The sequence below is a fragment of the Euphorbia lathyris genome, chromosome 2 (genome assembly GCF_963576675.1).
Source record: "Euphorbia lathyris chromosome 2, ddEupLath1.1, whole genome shotgun sequence".
Taxonomy (NCBI): Eukaryota; Viridiplantae; Streptophyta; class Magnoliopsida; order Malpighiales; family Euphorbiaceae; genus Euphorbia; species Euphorbia lathyris.
Window position 1 is genome coordinate 70,283,859 of NC_088911.1, and position 15,154 is coordinate 70,299,012.

Below are 15,154 nucleotides of genomic sequence, written 5' to 3' on the forward strand. Positions count from 1 at the left end.
AAGAAGAAACAAAAGAGAAAGAAGAAACATACCTGATATGTGCGATGAATCGATGATGGAAGAAGAATCGTTGTTGGAGGGAGAGCAAAATTTTGGCAGCTGCGAGTTATGTGCGATGATGTTTGCTATTCTTTTCTTTTCTTTTCTTTTTTGAAGTTAGAAAACCCTAAAATACCCTAAAAAACCTAATATACCCTCAACTCAACCCTAAAATACCCTAAAATACCATAAGGAAGCCAAGGCGCGCGCCTTGTGCCTGGCTTGAGGCGCACAAAGACGCACCAAGGCGCACGCGTTACTGCCCGCGCCCGCCTTTGGTCACCAGAGGCGCTAAGGCTGGAGCCTTAGCCGAGGCGCGCCTCAGGCGCACCTTTAACAACACTGATCTCTGTTATGGATCGTGTTTGAACAGAGTCAAAGTATCACATTCCATAATCCAGAATCACTAATTAATAATCTTTTGAGTCTGAGGATTACTTATACCTATTAATACCAATGTGATGAACATGTGACAATGATAAATCCATCCATCCTGTTATCTCAATTCGGGTCCCCAATCCTAATAAACTCCTTCACTGGATTCATGTAACTGTCCAGATATCCGCATATCTAAAGCTTGTGAGATCAGCTCTCTGTCTCGACAGAAAACATTTGATAAGCCCAAAATATACCTAAAATATCATTAATATTTACGTCAGTTTTGTCGTGAAATCGTGCTAATTATATTCAATTAGAGTACTTTTACGTCTATATATGTTTCTTTGATGCAAGGTACTTAATTATTTAGTTAAATCCAAATAGGAGCTAAAACGGAGCAAAAACGAGAGAAAAATCAGAGTTACGAGCTAAAAGTACGAGTAATTCAGAAGACCGATACGAGGAGACGGGAAGCGTCGAAGACCGGGAATCAAAGCCCATGTCGTGACCGAGATTCCCACATCTCGATCGCGACACACTAATTTCAGGCACCAAATATTGTTTTGTTTGTAGCAACTTTCTACTCCCCAGGTCGCGACTGAGATCCCACAATCTCGGTACGAGCAATAACCATTTTAGCAGTGTTTTGACATGACAAAATGCCAAGTAATGCGTCTGTTTAAGTGGATAGAAACGACTTTTCACAGCGGACACGACCCTTCAAACACAACCCTCCAGCATCTATAAATAAAGAGTTCATTTCAGAATTCAGGAGGTTGGTTGATATAGTTTTAGAGAGCAGATATTATGTTGAAATTCTGATTCAGAAGAGAACCAGATATTAGATTACATTTCTATAAAAGCAAACTTGCTGTACACAAGTTGTTCTTAGATTAATTACAAACACAATAGCGATTAGTTTAGATTTAAGAGTTGTTCGAAGACAAGTTCACATTCTGGTAGTGGATTCGACGATCTCTATTCTGAGGATTCAACGAGAAGAACTAGCAGTTGAGGCGCCCCAGGGTCTGACAAACCTACAAAGTTTGAGGAAAGGATTGACAACCCGGAACTCAAATTAGTTAAAATGCTATCCATGTTTCTTCTTCTCTGTTAACTTGTGAAGATTCACAATTCTATAATAATACATTTATTTTATTCAATATATTCTTTTGTTGTTACTTTGATGTTATTCTGACAAAATGATTTTCGAAGTAAGGTTCTGGTGTTTTCATTAAAACGTAGATATCTCATATAATTACAAGGAAACTTTGTTGAACACTTAAAAGAATTAGGATTTATGGATGATGTGATCGTTGGCTCGGATTATCAGACATAAAACACCAATTTGATTAAGGTAGAAATCTGCTCCGATCCAGAGAGATTTCTGCGATTCAAAGCCCATTAATTGCGTAAATTAATGAATTGTTACATGTTTATAATCTTACCAAAGTTATAGTTGCTTTCTTTGCTTAATGCGAGTAAGTTTTGTACACTTCTTATTCTAAACACAAAAGTTTCTGTCTTGTAATCAAATCTCAAGACAGAATTGTACTTCAAGTTCAACATATTATTCTCATCTAATCCAGGCCAATAAAAACTAATTAAACGATTTTCTATATTATAAACCTAAAGACGTGAACTAAACTGAATTAAAATAAGTTTTCATAAAAAGCGTTCCCTGTGGGTTCGATATCTTTTATTATTACAAGCGTATACCGTGCACTTGCGGAAATCGTTCAACAAGTTTTTGGCGCCGTTGCCAGGGAACGCCAAATTTTTTTTACAAAAATTTAGATTTTTCGTATTTTATTTCGAATCTATTTTTATACATACTTATATTATTTTTTATATATTATTTATTTAAATTTACTTACAATTTTATTTTTCAATTTTTTTTGAAGGTATTTTCAGTTCGTGCATATAATTTCAAGTTCATGCACAGTACTCGAAGTTCAGGCATTCAACTGGAATTACTCGATCCATAAATTGAAAGAACAGTAAGAAGAAAGAAAAAGAAAAATAAAGAGAAGCAAAATAAAGAACCACAGCCAGAAATCATGGCAAATCCACCCAGACTTATGGATTACGCTACACCGGGAGTAGCCGGTATAACGAACAGTATAGTTAGACCTCAGATAAATGCACATCAATTCGAAATTAAGCCAGATTTGCTTAATATGTTGCAAAATAATGTGACATTTTATGGATTACCTAACGAAAACCCAAATACCCATTTGACAAATTTCCTAGAAATTTGTGACACTTTCAAAATGACCGACGTGCCTGCCGAAGCGATTAAACTTCGCCTATTTCCTTTCACTTTGAAGGATAGGGCCAAAGTTTGGTTAACTTCTATGCCGGCCGGAACATTCGGAACTTGGGACCAATTAGCCCAAGCATTTTTATCCAAATTTTTCCCACTTAGCAAAAACCGCAAAAATTATAAAAGAATTAACATCTTTGACACAACATGACAATGAAACCTTGTATGAAGCATGAGAACGTTTCAAAGAACTTCAACGTTTATGCCCACATCACCATTTGCTCGATGAACTTTTGATGTAGACATTCTATAACGGAATAAATCCCACAACCAGAGGTTCATTAGATGCTATGTCGGGAGGGTTATTTATGAAGAAAACATCTGCCCAAGCGAAAGAACTTTTAGAGGAAATGGTGATCAACAGTAGTATGTGGCCTGCCAAACGTGGACACACACTAGTGGCGAAACCATCATCCTCGACTACATCACCAGTAAAAAGTATAGTTAATCTCGATCTGATCGCGATGTTACAAGCCCAATTTTCTATGTTATTGCATAAAATTGACAAGTTTATGACACCATGTGACAATAATGGAAACCCAATCCAAACGGACATGGATTAAATGGTATGGATGAGGTAGAACAGGTAAACTTTGTCCAAGGACAAAATCAAACAAATAACCCTTATTCAAATACTTATAATCCCGGATGGAGGAATAACCCTAATTTTAGTTGGAAAGAGAATAATAATGATGGTGCCAATCAAAGTCGGACTAATAATTATCAAAATAAATCAAGAGACACGATTGGCACATTATCTTCTAAAATCGATAAATTCATAGATGCTATCGGTTGTAAAGTTAACAGCCACGATGATGGTTTTAAACGAATTGAACATGGACATTACTCAAATCAGTAACAAAAGTTGAATAAAGTAACAGAATATACAAACTCTGACGGCTAAAATGTCCATGGCCTAGGGACTTGAACAGGGGTAAGTCAAGAATGGGAAAAGGCTCAAAAGTGGCTAACTAAGGGCTGGTAATATCTTTTTCTCGTTAGTCTTGGGCAAGATTAAGGGTTCAAAGTTTATTTGAGATGGCTGAAAGAAAAAAACATACTGCCTTTATCATGTTTAGTACTTGAATACATCAATATGGTCTTGAAATGCATAACGTGTCAAGTTCTAGAATTTTAAACTAGGGTTGGATAACACTCGAAAAAAAAATAAGAGCGAAATGTAATGTTTCCGCTCTTTTCCTGTTTGGCTCAAATGCTCTCCAAGAATTTGGGGTGAAATGGTGGTGGTGTAAGTTTCAAAACGTTTTTCGATTCCGGGTTGAAAGACTTCATAACTAATTTAAACAACTTAGCAAAGCATGACAGGTTATCTACTCATCCTGGATCTTTTCAAATCAAATGCTATGAATTTTCATAAAACAAGCAGGCCTACGTACTAGACTAGCTTCGCTTGTCAGCAATTTCAAGTGTAGATTAGAGACAACAATAACACTTAGGAACATGCATTTGAGTGCCCACCTCACACTTAGTTCTTAACTGCATTTATAATCAAAAATTGGTGGGCACCTCACACTTAGTCAAAATATATTAACAGGCAAAAACAAAAAATTGCAAAAGTTCCTCATCACAACATGATATACACTAGAGCAAAGCTCCCAACACACTAACAAAACCTACTTCAAGACTCAAGTGTCCCTCCCCCACTATTATTATGCATCATCTCGATGTAGAGATCGAAATCATGAAGAATTCTAAGGGCAGCAGTTGAAATTGAAAAGAAAAAGGATAAGAATAAATGCCTTGTGGAGGAGTGAGCCGATGGAATCAAGGAGCAAAGGGGAACGGAGGTGTGAATCCAACCTTCTTGAAATAGGCTGCCTGGTTCTAGTAGATTTTCTAAATGGTTTCCGCCATTGGGCCAACAACAACAGCCAAGGAAGTCAAGCGCTCCATAGGGTCATCAGTGTCCTGGTTGGGAGCTGAAGTTTCACCCTGTCCTTGAGTAGGTGCAGCAGGGGTTGCAAATTTTTTGGGTATACGACATGTGTGTGAGGGTAAATCACATGTAGGGATAAAAGAAACATAACCTCCTTCCTCGTTCCGGATTAGCTTTATGGCTTTTAACAAGGTTAAATCAAAAGGAAGCATACGACAAGCAATGTGCAAAGGACATTCATCAACATCAAGATTACATAAGTTAACTGCTAAGCATGTGATGACATGTCCTGGGTGGAATTTAGCTACCCTTTTGACCATATCAGAGAATTTCAGTGCTAACCAATAGCCTAAATTAACTTGTTTTTCAGTCACCATACACCACACGAAGAACAATTCCTATTTGGACACAACAGTGGGGTCTTCATTCCTAGCTGAATAGTTAATAGCCAAAAATATGTGCATGAAATGTAAAGGTTCACTCAATATTAGGTTTGCCTTAGATTTTGAAGGGCTAAAAATGTGGTTGGCTAAACCAGTGAATTCAGAATAGACATTCACAGCATTGAACTCAGCGGGGTAATCACAAAGCATGTTAGAATATGCATCAGTAGAGCAAACTTCTTTGTCAAATAAACCCAAAGCCACGTTAAATTCAGCTATAAACATGTTATGCATTTTGTCACACAACTGAAATTGAATGCACGAGGCTTGTGATCTCTTCATTTTCTTTTTATCCAAAGTAAACGTGCTAAAGAACTCATGCATCAAACAGTTATAAACAGGATAATTCATTTGCAAAAATGGCTTCCAACCAATTTTATCCATTAAATCATGCACATCAGATTTAATATTCAAAGCAACCAAAGTGGCCTCATGCAAACAACGACCCTCAACAAAATATTTAGATTTTAAGGAGTTGTACCTCCGTTGGTGTGCTGCTGAGTCGAAAGTCATCTCAGTGTCGACGACTTCAGGTTTGGAGCGTTGCGGTCCTTTCCCTAGGCGAGCCCAGGGCATTTTCTTTGGTCGTGTTGGGGAGGTCAGAGCTTCGGGTTCCTCGGGTTGTTCACTGTGAGCTTCTAAAGCCTCCGATTCTGCTTGCTCAAATGAGTTGTTGTGCGAGATGGAATCAGTCTCCATGGAGTTAGTGGAGCTTGACTCGGAAAGTTCAATGAATATGGTGGTTTTAGGGGGAGGAGCATATCGTTGGGATTTCCGGCACGGAACCGGTCTCCCTGGTGGTGAAGGCTTCCTCTTCCTTTTGAGCTTTGGTGTTGGAGAACGGTGGTCAGAAACTTAGGGCAAAGGTGCTAGGCCCATTGGAACTAGTGAATGCTGGCTGGGAGCAAGTGGTGTTGGGGTTGGTGAATGGTGGCTCGCAACAGGTGGTGAGGAGATTGGGCTTGTCGGAATTGGCGAATGGTGGCTCGTCGTAGGTTCGTCGTCTATGGAGTCGGTCTCCTGTGTCTGTTTCAACATTGCGGCTATCTCGGAGGCTGAGGGAGAGTGGAGACAGTATGGTGAGCTAGGGATGACCGATGGTGAAGGACTTTGCTCTGCCTGCTGCGATGCCTTCCCTTTCTCCTTCCTTGAATATCTTCGAAAAGATGCCGACAGTGAAGAGGATTCGGCGTCGGTACGGTACTGGCGATGAGGAGAAGGAGCCGAGTGGAAATGGCTCCGTTTAGGGAAATCACTGAAATATCCATGCATTGTGGTTTAGCGGTTCCGATTAGTGAAGGAGGTGAAAGGATTTTAGGTTTTGAAGGAAGTGGAATGATGGAGTGGAAGGGTTTTGGGGTAAAAAGTTTTTAAAGGTTAAAAGGATTTAAATTGGAGTTAGGTAAAAAGCTTTTTACCTCTCATTTAAATCCTAACCTTAAACCTTTCTTTGGGCCCATTAACCTTATGTCACTTAACTTCTTAGCCCATCTCCATTAAAAACCATTGCCAATACCTGCAAAAAAGTTGAACCTAGAAATTATCCAAGGAAAGGGATGAAGTTAGTTAAATTAGTTGAAAAATAAAAACAAAAAGGAAAACTGATATGAAAAAGGGTGAATAGTCTTGGTCAAGACTAATCCTCGGGCTTCCTCCTTGTAGCGCCGCTAGTTTACGTCTGTAGCTAGACGCAACTGAACTTCAGTATTTAGTCTTTGGGGACTTCAAAGCAAACTTCCTCGGTCCCCTGAGCTTGGAACCCTTCGTAGAATGGCTTTAGGCGATGCTCATTTACTTTGAAACATTTGTCATCTTTCAAGCTTTTAATTTCTACTGCACCATGTAGGAATACTTGTTTCACCATGAAAGGACCAATCCATTTGGTGTATAATTTTCCAGCAAATATCTTGAGTCGAGAATGGTACAAGAGGACTTTTTGCCCGAGTTGGAATTGCTTCCGTGTGAGTAGGCTGTCGTGGTACTTTTTGGACTTCTGCTTATAAATTTTTGAACTTCCATAGGCTTCGCTCCTTAATTCTTCTAACTCTTGCAGCTGTAATTTCCTCTCTTCTCCTGCCTCGTCATAGGCCATATTGCATTTTTTTACTGCCCAAAATGCCCTATGCTCAATTCCACCGGGAGATGACATGGTTTTCCATAAACCATTCGATAGGGAGACATGCCAATCGGATCTTTATACGCTGTTCGAGTCTGATGCTCCAATCTTTCCTTGTAAAATTCAATGTCTTTTCTAAGATAGATTTTATCTCTCGGATCGAAACTTCAGCTTGACCATTGGTCTGCGGGTGATAGGCTGTGGACACACAATGATTGACTCCATATTTCTTCAGCAGGGATACCATTATTCGGTTGCAAAAATGAGTTCCTCTATCACTGATTAACACTCGAGGCATGCCAAACTTGTAAAATATATTTCCCTGTAAAAACTTAACAATTGTCTATGCATCATCAGTCTTAGTGGCGATTGCTTCCACCCATTTCGAAACATAATCCACTGCCAACAATATATAAAGAAAACCAAAAGAACTCGGGAATGGGCCCATAAAATCAATACCCCACACATCGAAGATTTCACAAGTTAAAATCGACGTAAGTGGCATTTGACTCTGTTGGCTCAAATTTCGAGCTCTCTGACATTTGGCACAAGATTTACAAAATAAATATGAATCACGAAAGATGTTGGGCCAAAATAATCCACATTCGAGTACTTTACGTGCTATTCGCTTGGTTTTGAAGTGACCACCACACGAACCCGAGTGGCTGAATTGTAGTATGGACTCAATTTCATTTTCAGGAATGCAGCGCCGCATCATCTGATCAGAACAATGTTTCCATAGATAAGGCTCGTCCCATATGTAGTATTTCGCTTCCTTTTTCAATTTGTCTCTTTCGTTCCTGGTGAATTCTTCAGGCATTACCCCTACAACCATATAATTTACTAAATCAGCATACCAAGGTGTAATTGTGTTAATGCTAAATAAGTGTTCATCGGGAAATTTGGCTTTGAGCTGTTCATCATCATTGTCATGCGAAAGAAGTCGGCTAAGATGATCCGCTACTAAGTTTTCAGACCCTTTTTTGTCGCGTATCTCAAGGTCAAATTCCTGTAACAGAAGTATCCACCGAATAAGGCGAGGTTTCGCGTCTTTCTTTTTCAAAAGGTACCGCAACGCTGCATGGTCAGAAAACACAATAACTTTAGTACCCAGTAAATAAGAACGGAATTTCTCTAAGGCAAATACAATGGCTAAAAGCTCTCTTTCTGTGGTCGAATAATTGCATTGAGCATTGTCGAGAGTTCTCGACTTATAGTAGATAACGTGGGGCAGCTTATCGACCCTTTGTCCTAGAACGACACCGATCGTGTAATTACTGGCATCGCACATAATCTCAAAGGGGTAATCCCAATTTGGTGGCTGGATTATAGGTGCCGATACTAGCTTCTCTTTAAGTTCATCGAACGCATTCTTACAGACCTGATCGAACTCAAATACGACATCTTTTTGTAGCAATTTACACATAGGCTGCGTCACTTTGGAGAAGTCTTTAATGAAGCGTCGGTAAAAACTTGCATGACCAAGAAAAGAACGGACTTCCCAGACACTTCCGGGGTAAGGTAAAGACTGAATTACATCGATTTTAGCTTTATCTACCTTAATGCCTCTAGCTGAAACCACATGTCCTAGAATTATACTCTAATTAACCATAAAATGACACTTCTCATAATTCAAGACCAGATTAAATTTTAAGCATCGTTTCAGCACTTTACTAAGATTAGCTAAGCATTCATCAAAGGAATCACCGTAAACCGTGAAATCGTCCATGAATACTTCGACAATTTGTTCGACATAATCAGAAAAAATACTTACTATACATCGTTGGAACGTTGCCGGAGCGTTGCAGAGTCCGAACGACATCCACCGGTAGGCGAATGTATCGAAAGGGCATGTGAAAGTCATTTTTTCTTGATCTTCGGGTGCTACCGGAACTTGGTAGAAGCCTGAATAACCATCCATATTACAATAGAACTTCTTACCAGCCAACCTTTCTAACATCTGATCGATAAAAGGGAGCGGGAAGTGATCTTTTCTCGTAGAAGCATTTAGCTTCATGTAGTCGATACAGACACGCCATCCGTATTGTACTCAAGTGGGGACCATCTCTCATTTCTCATTCTGAACCACTGTAATCCTCATTTTCTTTGGTACTACTGATAGCTCCCATTTATATAGGGTTTTTAGGATTAATTTAGTTTGTTTTCCCTTTGTTTCTATTTAATTTCAGTATCGTTTTATTACTTTTTAGTTAAATTTAGTATTTTCCTTTATTTATGGCATTTTTGGTGTTTTCATGGATTTTCAGGGACCTTTCGTGCATTTCCGAACCAGACCCAAGCCTATTGGAGCATTTTCGGATCATTCAGGGACCATCAGAGCACTTTTGGGATTCATCAGGGACCATTATAGCACTTTTCGGAAGCCCAGGGACCTAAACAGATAAAAGCCGGAGTAAAATCGCCCCATTTAGGACCTATCTCGCCGAGACAATACCTGTCTCGTCGAGACAGGCCCTCGTCTCGTCGAGACACTCCTTGTCTCGACGAGACGAGGCGGGGAAAGGCGCACCAGCGCCTTCCCCCTTGCTGGAATGCACGGATTTGGGCCTAGAAGCCCATTAAACACTTTGTAATTTTCCCTTTTTACCCTTGAGGCATTAGGGTTTCCTCCCTAACTCTATAAATAGGGAGCTAAACCTAATCCTTAAGGGGGGATTAGCCATTTAATAAATTGGAGAGCCGCTAGGGCTTTCTCTCCTCCAATGTAGATTTCTAGTTTTTATTTCAGTTTTGTTTTCCTGTTTCTAGATTAGATTTCTTTTCTATTTTGTTATTTCTTTCAAGAACAATTGATGGGAGAAGTTCTTCATCTTCTATTTCTGCAATTGGAATCGGCAAAGCGGGTTTTGGATTTCTATCTCTCCCTCTTATCTTTTCCTTTTATATTTAATTGAAGCTTTTTCAATTATTCATATATGCCTATTGCTATGATTAGTTTGTCTATGAACTGATCTCCATCCAATTTGGGATGGGGATGAAATTGATTATATGAATATGTATGATTAGGGATCTAAGACCTTTGATTGATCAGTCTATGCATGCTTAATGCCTAGAAATTGTTAGGAACATGATTTATGCTAGAATGAACATTGATAATGATCAACTAGCCTATTTATGTATATAATGTGCCTAATGCCTGTGACCCTGACATTAAATAGGATTATAGATAGATGAGAACCTGACCACGGAATCGTCTATACCGAATTTGTATTAACCTGACTTCGCTAGAGACCACTAGGAATGAGGCTTTGTGGCTGGGCTACGACTTTAGCCTTAGTTGTCAATAAACCTAATGCTTTGCATGACCTAGGGTATATGCCTAATCAAGCCGTCACCCGAATGCATGTGATTCGGAAGGACAATTCTGATCAAATTAGTCTTTCACAAAAAAAATTTTACACCCAAATACTTGAGAGTTAGAGTGACCAATTGTGAGCTATCAATTTTAGTTCTTTTCTTTCGTTATCATGAAGTGTTGATTGATAAAACCGATTAATCAGTTTTGGAGACTCGCCTGAGGTTCATTATGTTTTTAATTGCAAAATGAGTAGTCTGAACTATTGTGAATAATAAAGTGTAGTAGATTCTTGTTTTTGTAAGGGAGCTATTTGTTGATTTTTCTCTGCTTTGGATTCTGTCTTGCTTGAGGACAAGCAAGATTCAAGTGTGGGGAGGTTGATAGCTCCCATTTATATAGGGTTTTTAGGATTAATTTAGTTTGTTTTCCCTTTGTTTCTATTTAATTTCAGTATCGTTTTATTACTTTTTAGTTAAATTTAGTATTTTCCTTTATTTATGGCATTTTTGGTGTTTTCATGGATTTTCAGGGACCTTTCGTGCATTTCCAAACCAGACCCAAGCCTATTGGAGCATTTTCGGATCATTCAGGGACCATCAGAGCACTTTTGGGATTCATCAGGGACCATTAGAGCACTTTTCGGAAGCCCAGTGACCTAAACAGATAAAAGCCGGTGTAAAATCGCCCCATTTAGGACCTATCTCGCCGAGACAATACCTGTCTCGTCGAGACAGGCCCTCGTCTCGTCGAGACACTCCTTGTCTCGATGAGACGAGGCGGGGAAAGGCGCACCAGCGCCTTCCCCCTTGCTGGAATGCACGGATTTGGGCCTAGAAGCCCATTAAACACTTTGTAATTTTCCCTTTTTACCCTTGAGGCATTAGGGTTTCCTCCCTAACTCTATAAATAGGGAGCTAAACCTAATCCTTAAGGGGGGATTAGCCATTTAATAAATTGGAGAGCCGCTAGGGCTTTCTCTCCTCCAATGTAGATTTCTAGTTTTTATTTCAGTTTTGTTTTCCTGTTTCTAGATTAGATTTCTTTTCTATTTTGTTATTTCTTTCAAGAACAATTGATGGGAGAAGTTCTTCATCTTCTATTTCTGTAATTGGAATCGGCAAAGCGGGTTTTAGATTTCTATCTCTCCCTCTTATCTTTTCCTTTTATATTTAATTGAAGCTTTTTCCATTATTCATATATGCCTATTGCTATGATTAGTTTGTCTATGAACTGATCTCCATCCAATTTGGGATGGGGATGAAATTGATTATATGAATATGTATGATTAGGGATCTAAGACCTTTGATTGATCAGTCTATGCATGCTTAATGCCTAGAAATTGTTAGGAACATGATTTATGCTAGAATGAACATTGATAATGATCAACTAGCCTGTTTATGTATATAATGTGCCTAATGCCTGTGACCCTGACATTAAATAGGATTATAGATAGATGAGAACCTGACCACGGAATCGTCTATACCGAATTTGTATTAACCTGACTTCACTAGAGACCACTAGGAATGAGGCTTTGTGGCTGGGCTACGGCTTTAGCCTTAGTTGTCAATAAACCTAATGCTTTGCATGACCTAGGGTATATGCCTAATCAAGCCGTCACCCGAATGCATGTGATTAGGAAGGACAATTCTGATCAAATTAGTCTTTCACAAAAAAAATTTTACACCCAAATACTTGAGAGTTAGAGTGACCAATTGTGAGCTATCAATTTTAGTTCTTTTCTTTCGTTATCATGAAGTGTTGATTGATAAAACCGATTAATCAGTTTTGGAGACTCGCCTGAGGTTCATTATGTTTTTAATTGCAAAATGAGTAGTCTGAACTGTTGTGAATAATAAAGTGTAGTAGATTCTTGTTTTTGTAAGGGAGCTATTTGTTGATTTTTCTCTGCTTTGGATTCTGTCTTGCTTGAGGACAAGCAAGATTCAAGTGTGGGGAGGTTGATAGCTCCCATTTATATAGGGTTTTTAGGATTAATTTAGTTTGTTTTCCCTTTGTTTCTATTTAATTTCAGTATCATTTTATTACTTTTTAGTTAAATTTAGTATTTTCCTTTATTTATGGCATTTTTGGTGTTTTCATGGATTTTCAGGGACCTTTCGTGCATTTCCGAACCAGACCCAAGCCTATTGGAGCATTTTCGGATCATTCAGGGACCATCAGAGCACTTTTGGGATTCATCAGGGACCATTAGAGCACTTTTCGGAAGCCCAGGGACCTAAACAGATAAAAGCCGGAGTAAAATCGCCCCATTTAGGACCTATCTCGCCGAGACAATACCTGTCTCGTCGAGACAGGCCCTCGTCTCGTCGAGACACTCCTTGTCTCGACGAGACGAGGCGGGGAAAGGCGCACCAGCGCCTTCCCCCTTGCTGGAATGCACGGATTTGGGCCTAGAAGCCCATTAAACACTTTGTAATTTTCCCTTTTTACCCTTGAGGCATTAGGGTTTCCTCCCTAACTCTATAAATAGGGAGCTAAACCTAATCCTTAAGGGGGGATTAGCCATTTAATAAATTGGAGAGCCGCTAGGGCTTTCTCTCCTCCAATGTAGATTTCTAGTTTTTATTTCAGTTTTGTTTTCCTGTTTCTAGATTAGATTTCTTTTCTATTTTGTTATTTCTTTCAAGAACAATTGATGGGAGAAGTTCTTCATCTTCTATTTCTGTAATTGGAATCGGCAAAGCGAGTTTTGGATTTCTATCTCTCCCTCTTATCTTTTCCTTTTATATTTAATTGAAGCTTTTTCCATTATTCATATATGCCTATTGCTGTGATTAGTTTGTCTATGAACTGATCTCCATCCAATTTGGAATGGGGATGAAATTGATTATATGAATATGTATGATTAGGGATCTAAGACCTTTGATTGATCAGTCTATGCATGCTTAATGCCTAGAAATTGTTAGGAACAGGATTTATGCTAGAATGAACATTGATAATGATCAACTAGCCTGTTTATGTATATAATGTGCCTAATGCCTGTGACCCTGACATTAAATAGGATTATAGATAGATGAGAACCTGACCACAGAATCGTCTATACCGAATTTGTATTAACCTGACTTCGCTAGAGACCACTAGGAATGAGGCTTTGTGGCTGGGCTACGGCTTTAGCCTTAGTTGTCAATAAACCTAATGCTTTGCATGACCTAGGGTATATGCCTAATCAAGCCGTCACCCGAATGCATGTGATTAGGAAGGACAATTCTGATCAAATTAGTCTTTCACTTAGGACAATTACCTTCAATCATTGGTAAAACACAAATCTGAACTTCCTAAACCCATACCTAGGATTTAATCAAAGGAATCCTCAACCTATATTGTGCCATCCGTCAATTCACCTTCTACCCTGTCAATTGTTCACTTTCTTTTGTTATGTTTATTTCCTTTAATTCAATTAGTTAGTTATTAAAAACCCAAATCTTTATCCAACCCTCTAAACAATTAGATCATTTTAGGCAGATTTGCTAGTTATAACGAATAGTCTTTGTGGTTCGATCTCGTGCTTAGCACAATATTACTTGTTGCGATAGGATACACTTGTCCTATTAAATGCTATATACTTTACGAGCATCAACTACATGGACTGGGCTCACCTATTTGCTGTCCGAAATTGGGAAAATTACGTTTGCATCTAACATCTTCTGAACCTCTTTCTTCACTACTTCCATCATTGGTGGGTTCAGTCGTCGCTGAGCATCACGTTTCGGGGCTGCTCCTTCTTCGAGGTGAATTTTATGCATGCATGTCGATGGGCTCAGACCTTCGATATCAGTAATTGCCCATCCTATAGCCTCTTTATATCGTCGTAGCACCTCAACCAGCTGCCTCTCTTCCTCCAGATTCAACTTGTTCGAAATTATTACCGGCAATGTCTCTTTAGCTCCTAAATATGCATATTTCAAGTGTTTAGGTAGCTCCTTCAGCTCCAATTTAGGTGCCTGCACAACAGATGGCAAAGGGTGCTGATTAGCTTTAATGGATTTAACATGAAACACATTTCCTACCTGCCGGTCAGATTTCTCCAAGGCGTCGATGATTTCTTTTATGCTCTCATCCATGTATTCACTGTCCATTGCCAAGCTTTTAATTAACGCAACCTGCAACTCATCCTCTTTATTCAAATAAAACATATTTTGGGTTATAGGTTCAATTATGTCAATCCCACATACAGAAGATACATCAATTGGGTATTTCATGGCATCATAAACGTTAAATTGGACAACCTTACCATCGAATTCCATGGTCAAAACTCCTTTATGAACGTCAATTTTTGTTCTCGCCGTGGTTGGAAAAGGTCTCCCAAGTAATATTTCAGACGATTCTAAAGTATTGTCATCATTTTGCATATCCAACACATAAAAATCTGTTGGAAAAACTAAATCGTTGACTTGAACTGAAACGTCTTCTAAAACACCCTTTGGGTAGACTAAAGCCCTATTGGCGAGTTGAATTACTACACCCGTTTCCTCTAGTGGACTAGCATTTAAGGCAGAGTAAATAGACATAGGCATGACATTAATTGACGCACCCAAATCACACATTGCCCTTTTAATACTAGTGTTACCGATTAAACATGAAATAGCGAACATACCTCTATCTTTGCACTTTTGTG

At 38.9% G+C, this 15,154-nt stretch overlaps 1 non-coding gene across 1 annotated transcript; it reads right to left on the reverse strand.

Moving 5' to 3' along the window:
- Positions 1-2,856: 2,856 nt before the first annotated feature.
- LOC136221268 (small nucleolar RNA R71) lies at positions 2,857-2,963 on the reverse strand. Its single transcript, XR_010685043.1, has one exon. It is a non-coding gene; the product is annotated as a small nucleolar RNA R71 (small nucleolar RNA).
- Between the last annotated feature and the right edge of the window lie 12,191 nt (positions 2,964-15,154).